The following is a 7,377-nucleotide window of genomic DNA, read 5'->3' on the forward strand; positions in this document are numbered from 1 at the left end:
CTATTAAAATATTAAACATAAGCACACAGTGACTCATATTTAAAATGTGTTATAATCATCATCACTAAATGGTATTTTTTATTTAAAGTCAACCTCCTTTTTCTAACCACCGACACCCACCATTCATTATGGATTTTGCATGTGGAAGACAAATTAAGCTTATTTTTGATTTTAAATAAATTTGAGAGGAACATAATATACTCTTTAATCATCCATTATGCTTTTACTGTTTAATGGACTTATACAGATATTTTATATACTGTACTTCAAACTCTTTTTGGAAGCAAATGATTTGTAAATTACTACATCAATATAAGTAAACAACAGCATGAAAACCAAGCAGACCCCTTGTTAACTGAAAGTTAATTTCTGTAAAAAAAAGTAAAACATCTGCTAAATTTTAATAGTGTTAACGAATTATTCATTCAACAAATATTGGTTGTTCTACTATGTGTCAAGCACCGTTCAGGGACTGTTTTTCATAGACCTTAGATGGGAATCAAGGTGGGAGATAAATCCTGATGCTCTCAGGTTAGTTTTTAAGGCAATTTCAAGTCCTTAAGGACAAGAATCACCAGAAGAAATGTCGCTGTTATAGTGAGACTGGGCCAGATAACAGAGAATATCATCGTCTAATTTGGTGGATATTAAAAGAGGGAGCTGGTGGTAATGTTGAGTTTTGAGCTGGAAGAGATTTGCTATAAATAATGTTTTGTTTGTACAGATGAGACACACAAGGAGTTTACCAAGAGTTAAATGAGATGAAGCAAAAAAAAATCAAATTGTAAGTACAGAAAAGTTCTCATTTCTCTTGAGTATAAAATCATCTGGCTGAATAAATGCCACATGCCAGAAGTTTTGCTAAATGAGTTGTTTCTGACAAGACTCTGCCATGATCTGTTGTCAAAAATCCCTGGCCTTATGGTAATAGGTACCATAGCTGTCCTTAAACAGGAGATTTAAAAGGAAGAAATTTAAGTGGGACTATGTTTTCCCAAAGACACATGATATCCAGGTTGTCATAGAGCAAGTGAGCAGAAATGTGCTGAATGCTTATTGACAGGTGGGAATATGACAAACTTACTCAAGGACTGCCATGGCTCTGTGTGCATAGAGATCTTACTTTAAGTAGGAGAGACTCTAACTAGTGAAAGAATTTAAAACCTCACGTGATAAGAGGATCATACCAGAAAAAACATGTTTTAAGTCACAGAGAGTTTTATAGGCTGTGGACGGATCTGGATTAAATGGTTTTGGTTAGACAGAGATGAGGCATTAGGTGGATATTTTCACAGGTGTAGGCAACAAGTATGTAATTAAGAGTGATAAAATTCTCATTACAAGGTAAATATTAAGAGCCGAACTCTAATGCTTAGAGATGGGATTTTGATATATTATGATTGATTACTCTGTAACTATTTAAAAATTATTTAAGAATATTTTGGTAAGAAAATGTAATTACAAGTAATTACTACGTAATATTAAGTAAAATAAATCAGAATTAAAATAATATGTAAATGTTATATATAATATTATATATCAATATATATAAAATATACACATACACAATCTGCAATATTAAATGCTAAAATGTAAAATTATTACCTCTGGGTGTGTGGAGTTAAAACATTCGGTTTTATATTATTTTTTACACCATATTTTAAATTTACCTACTCTCAACTGGTACTGCTTATTCATAAAAAGTCAGTAAATCAATGATTCTATTTCTTACAGCAGGCACAATGAAATAAACAGAATTCTGTCCTAATAAGCCTTTTTTCTCTCTGTACATAGGATCAATACATGTCTTAGAAGTAAACAGCTTTCTATTTAGAATTTAAATGTTAAACAATTTCAGCCACCAATACTAGACGTACCTTGGAAAGAGCTTGCATGGAGTAATATACTGAGATCAAAATTTAGGCTTCATGCCTTTTTTTGCAACAAAGAGACAATTTCTAAGAGCAAAATTATTGTCTTAAACTTTGGCGTAACCTACAACATCAGCAGTTCTCAAGCCAGCAATATCACCTTCACCTGGGAACTTGTTAGAAAAACAAATTCCCAAACCCAAACCTGACACTGAATCAAAAACACTGGGTGTAGAGACCAGCAATCTGTGTTTTAACAAGCAGTGCAAGAAATTCTAAACTACGTTAAAGTTTAAGAACAACTATGTACACTACAGAATACAAATAGAGTTTCAGCAGCTTTTACCTGTCTAAATTCACAGAAGGAAAGCTCAGTAGAGTTGGTAACTTTTGTCAGATGCTACCTTGAGTGCTAAGGTCTAAACTTCTCTTTTTCTTTCTGCTTTCTCCAAAAGCATTTCCAATCAAATAAGATAAATTGGTATTTCAAGTACTAAATAATTTTGGCCAGAGAGATTATACATTTTAAGAACTTTTTTTTTTTTTTTTTTTAGCTCTCAGCATCAGGGCTTTATTCAACCAACCAAAACCAACAACCAGGAACCATCATCACCTTAGCAGAGCATGAAAGGCTCTGTTTAATCAGCAAGCATGGAAAGAAACAGATCAAGAAATCAAACACATAGAAGTCTGTCTTGGAACAATCAGAATATTTAAAATGATGATTAACTCAACAATTCTCTCACTTATTCCTCACACATGAAAAGTCAAAATATCGGGGCTTCCCTGGTGGCGCAGTGGTTGAGAATCTGCCTGCTAATGCAGGGGACACGGGTTCGAGCCCCGGTCTGGGAAGATCCCACATGCCGCGGAGCAACTAGGCCCGTGAGCCACAATTACTGAGCCTGCGCGTCTGGAGCTTGTGCTCCGCAACAAGAGAGGCCACGATAGTGAGAGGCCCGCGCACTGCGATGAAGAGTGGCCCCCGCTTGCCGCAACTAGAGAAAGTCCTCGCACAGAAACAAAGACCCAACAAACACAGCCATAAATAAATAAATAAGTAAGTAAGTAAGTAAGTAAGTAAGTAAGTAAGTTAAAAAAAAAAAAAAAAAGTCAAAATATCACTTGGGCCACTCCGGGTTGTGAGTGAGGAGGTCGATGGGCCATAAGAGACTGGAAAAATATCAACAAGACACACAAACAAGGTAAATAAACTGGAAGCTCAACAACATTTAGGATAAATAATTGAGCTTGTCTTTTTCCTCAGGAAAAACACCGCACCCAAAACCAAAAAAAAACACAGTAGGAACGAATTCCAAAGCTCTGTTGCTGCTCTACACTTAGTATGCATTTACACTGGAAGAATGACTGGTGATATTTTGACTTCTTTTTTTTTTGTTAATGCTAAAGGTAGAGAAGTTGGTTCCTTCCCAAACCAGAGCAGAGAGACAGTAGTAAATTACAAACGTGGATGGAATAATATCCACAGGACATGGACGTGGGGGGAGGGGGTAGGTATTTGTGCTGTTGCATTGGCAGGAGAGCTAGGCAGTCCTAAAGAACATTCTAGGCTTCTAGGTTTGCCATGAAGGGGTATCACAAATCCCAAGGCCCACCACCTGCCCTTTCTCCTCTTTTCCGAGGGCACCTACCTTACCGACAAGCTGTTTGCGTGACGGCTGGGGGACAGATTCACAGAGTTCTGTGAGGGTCTACTCCCATCTTGCTTGGGGCGGTCAGGAACAGGAGCCCATGTGTTTTTGCTGATGGAGTCGAACCGGAATCCCCAGGGTCTTTTAAATTGTTTCACCTGATTGTCGGTTCTTTTCGGGAGAGGCAAAGGGGTTGAAGTTTCCTTCTGCCTTGCGATGTGGCTGTGTGTCCCACTCCGTTTCAAAAGATGACAGCTGCTGCGTTACTCCTAAAAGTCCACCCACCTCCACACCCAGAAGGACCCCGACGACATCTCCATGGTAGAGTCCTGTGGCCGCGCATATCCGCGGACAGGATATGCTCAGTGGACAGTATCCACTGTCCTGATACATTCCTGCTCTGCCCGGGCTGCACACCTGGACGCTGACATCTGCAATCTCTTGGGGCTCTAGCGGTCTCACCATCACCACGTGCACAAGTCCAAATTGGTCTCCTCTGACGTATTTAAAACAAACCCCTGGAGGCCAGGCCTCTGCCCCAGAATTCTGCATCCGCCATGTTTTCATAAACTGAGTATCAGGAGGTATCGACTCCCCTTCTCCTATGGTGGCATCTTCAACAAAGGACATAGAGGGCACACTGATGTTTGGCCTCTCGAAGTCATAATAGGCGCCAATTGCTGCTTGTAGGTTCCAGCTGGTCATGGGCAGGAAAAGGCATAGCCGACCGGATTGAGCTGGAAGCCAAGCAACTGGTGGAACCCGCAGATGAGCACGCCCTCGTCAGTGGTGCCAGGCAGGTGAACTTCTGCATCAGCTCGGGGTCCAGGTCCGTGTCCTCCAAGTGTGGGGCCGGACACTCGCTTCCCCGCACCCTCACAACCGAGCCGTCGCTGGGTCCGAAGACCGGGAGAAGCTGCTGGCAGGCGCCGAGACCCTGCTCGTCTGAGGAAGGCCCCGGCGTCTCGCTGTCTCGTGCGGGTAAACACAGCCATGCACTCACTCACTCACTCACTCACTCTCGTGCTTTCCCCCCGCCCACCCCCAGTCTCCCCACCTCCCAGCTCCACCGCCTCCGCTGACTCCGCCTGCGCTGACTCCGCCTCCCCCCGCGCCACGCCCACTGGTAGCAGATAAGTGAGAGCATTCAAACAAATAAATGTCGATACGCGGAACATGTAAATCCAAGAATCCAAATGAATCATCAAAACTGCAAATAGATATGCAGAGAGAACATCCCAGGATAAATAATACAAATACCATGTATCAACTGCAAAACTCGAGAGGCCTGATAAGGCCATCCAGTACAGAGGTGTTAATGATTTGTGAATTACAAACAGGAACAACGCCCAGGGTTCTGTGAAGGACCTTCCAGTTAAGCTCACCTGAAATCCTTTTGGGAAATTGGCAGAAGCAAGTAATGAATAAATAAAATTTAAATACTCAGTTAAGCTAATCAGGTCAACAGAGAAGCCAGAAACTAAAGCAAACTCCAGCAACTGGCAAAATGATGTGTGTAAAAGGCAGAGAGGCTAGAGTCTGTCTCATTTGGAGACCACATGCCCCAGTATTATAAAGTGCCCTCATTATATCACTGGCACCTGGGGCTCCTTGTTCAAAGGAGGCTGCAAATATGAAACATATCTTCTTAAAACTAAAATGTTTGATGGGGCATCTCAGTCTTTTTTGACTAATTACTGTTTCCAGGAGTTCCCCTGATAATTCCTTTGAGCTATAATTAGAACAGATCAATTTACAGGAAGATGATAGAAGTTTCTGGACCTGCTGATTGGGTTAGACTTAAGGGTCAGCCCTTGGAGGATTTTTTTTTTCCACTTGGCTTTCCATTATTAACCAGAAAACAATGTAAATTCATAATCTCTTGGCAAAAATTCCCATTTCCCACAACTCTCACACAACTCTCAAGCAAACTTTAAGTTTCAGAAGTTTGTGTTCTAGTCTACAGAAAACTGAATATTGTTTGTGGTTCAGTTCGTTGAGTATTCTGTTAATGAAGTCATAGTTATGACTTCAATCTCCATTTTAGAGAGTTTCCTTTTCTTTTTCTTCCCCTTGGAAATCTGACTTGAATACCATATACTTTTTTTCCCCCACAAGAGGGCAAGAGAATGAAATAGAGCAAAGAATCACTATAAAACCTAATTAAAAATGCTGATAGTGGGTCATTACTTTAATGGAGCCAACCCATGCTCAGTAAAATGTTCAGATACTACCAGGCATTCTACTGGTCTGTTCCACATGGCACCCCCCTCCTTTTCCCCCATCACCACCTTGTCTCCTAGCTACTCCCTCTGGGATATGCCCATCATGCACTTCTCATCTCAGCAATCTCATTCCCTCTGCAGTGACGGCACTGTTTATCTGTTTGAAAATCATTGGCATAGACATTAATGTTGACAACATCTGATATTCACTGCAGTTGCTTCTAACACCATCATGGGTAACTAAAGAGTAAATGATCCTAACATACAAAAGTTCTCCTGATTGGAGAAAAGAAAACACCAAAATTTCTACGCTGCCGTCATTGTCACTATTCAGTCATTATCACATTTTCTGTTTATATTTCTGCATTTACTTGTCTGAATATAGAAGCAGCAGCTGATGCTAACAATAAAAATCTTTGGAGCAAAGCTATGGCCTTTTACTGGAGAAGTTAAAAGCAGGCAGATAGTAGCTGACCCCAGTTTCCTTTTGGTGGGGAGAATTAAGTACATTCGTCTACACGCTCATTCTCTTATACCTCCAGTCTCAAACAATTAGCAAATCCTTTTAATTCTAACTTAAAGTTAAGTACAAAATAGAGACCAGACTTGAAAATTCCCTAAACAGACAAAATCAATTAAGCCACATAAGCGAAACTTAATTTAGCTTATTTTACAAAAGAAACAAAACTTCGGTGACTTCTTGCAAATGCCTCTGAGAATCATAAATGAAACTTAAGCTGTTCCCCCAAATTGGCAAGTGGTGTCCACTTTTAAACAATCCGCTATCACTAGGGAAGCTCTAATGCTATAACCCATCATTGTACAGAATAAGCAGCCTCTACTTTTTCACTGTATAAGCACTCCTATAGCAATACCTCTGAGCCTCATTCCCACGTTGGTTTGAGAGCTCCTAATTCACAAACTGTTATATGTACACAATAAACTCTTGCTAATTACTATTTTAGTGATCTGGTGGTTTTAGTCTTGCTATTTCTGGATGTTGGACACTAATAAATGCATTCAATAATTGACTACTTCATGTCACCTCTGCAAGAGAATGATTTCACTTTGATTTTGCCAGTATCTTCAATAATCCACTTGCCTTTACCATTTACTCTCTACAGCACAGCAATAACGGTCCTTTTAAAATGTTAATTTATGTTCAGAATTCTCTAATTGTTTCTCATCTCTCTCAGGGTAAAAGCTCAAGTGTAAATATGGCCTTAAGGACTTCTGTGCTCTTTCCCAGTAATCTCCCAACTATTTGAATTTCTCTCTACCTCACTACCCTCGGGCACTCAGCTTCTTTCCAGGATGCATCCTACCGGTTCTGGGCATAGGGACATTTGTCTTCATGGGCCCCTTCCTACATAAAAAAAATTAAAAATTATATTTTATGACTTTAAAAAGAGGAATATAATCCAGGCTGGATTTATTGTTATATGTTCTTTTTTTAATTTATTTTTTATTGAAGTATAGTTGAATTACAATGTTGTGTTAATTACCGCTGTACAGCAAAGCGACTCAGTTATACATATATACATTCTTTTTCATATTCTTTTCCATTGTGGTTTATCAGAGGATATTGACTATAGTTCCCTGTGCTAAACAGTAGGACCTTGTTGTTTA

At 39.8% G+C, this 7,377-nt stretch overlaps 1 pseudogene; it reads right to left on the reverse strand.

The window, feature by feature from the left end:
* Window positions 1-1,978: 1,978 nt before the first annotated feature.
* Window positions 1,979-7,068, reverse strand: LOC118900555 (annotated as a pseudogene).
* Window positions 7,069-7,377: the final 309 nt, after the last annotated feature.

This window comes from Balaenoptera musculus, chromosome 9, assembly GCF_009873245.2.
Source record: "Balaenoptera musculus isolate JJ_BM4_2016_0621 chromosome 9, mBalMus1.pri.v3, whole genome shotgun sequence".
Taxonomy (NCBI): domain Eukaryota; kingdom Metazoa; phylum Chordata; class Mammalia; order Artiodactyla; family Balaenopteridae; genus Balaenoptera; species Balaenoptera musculus.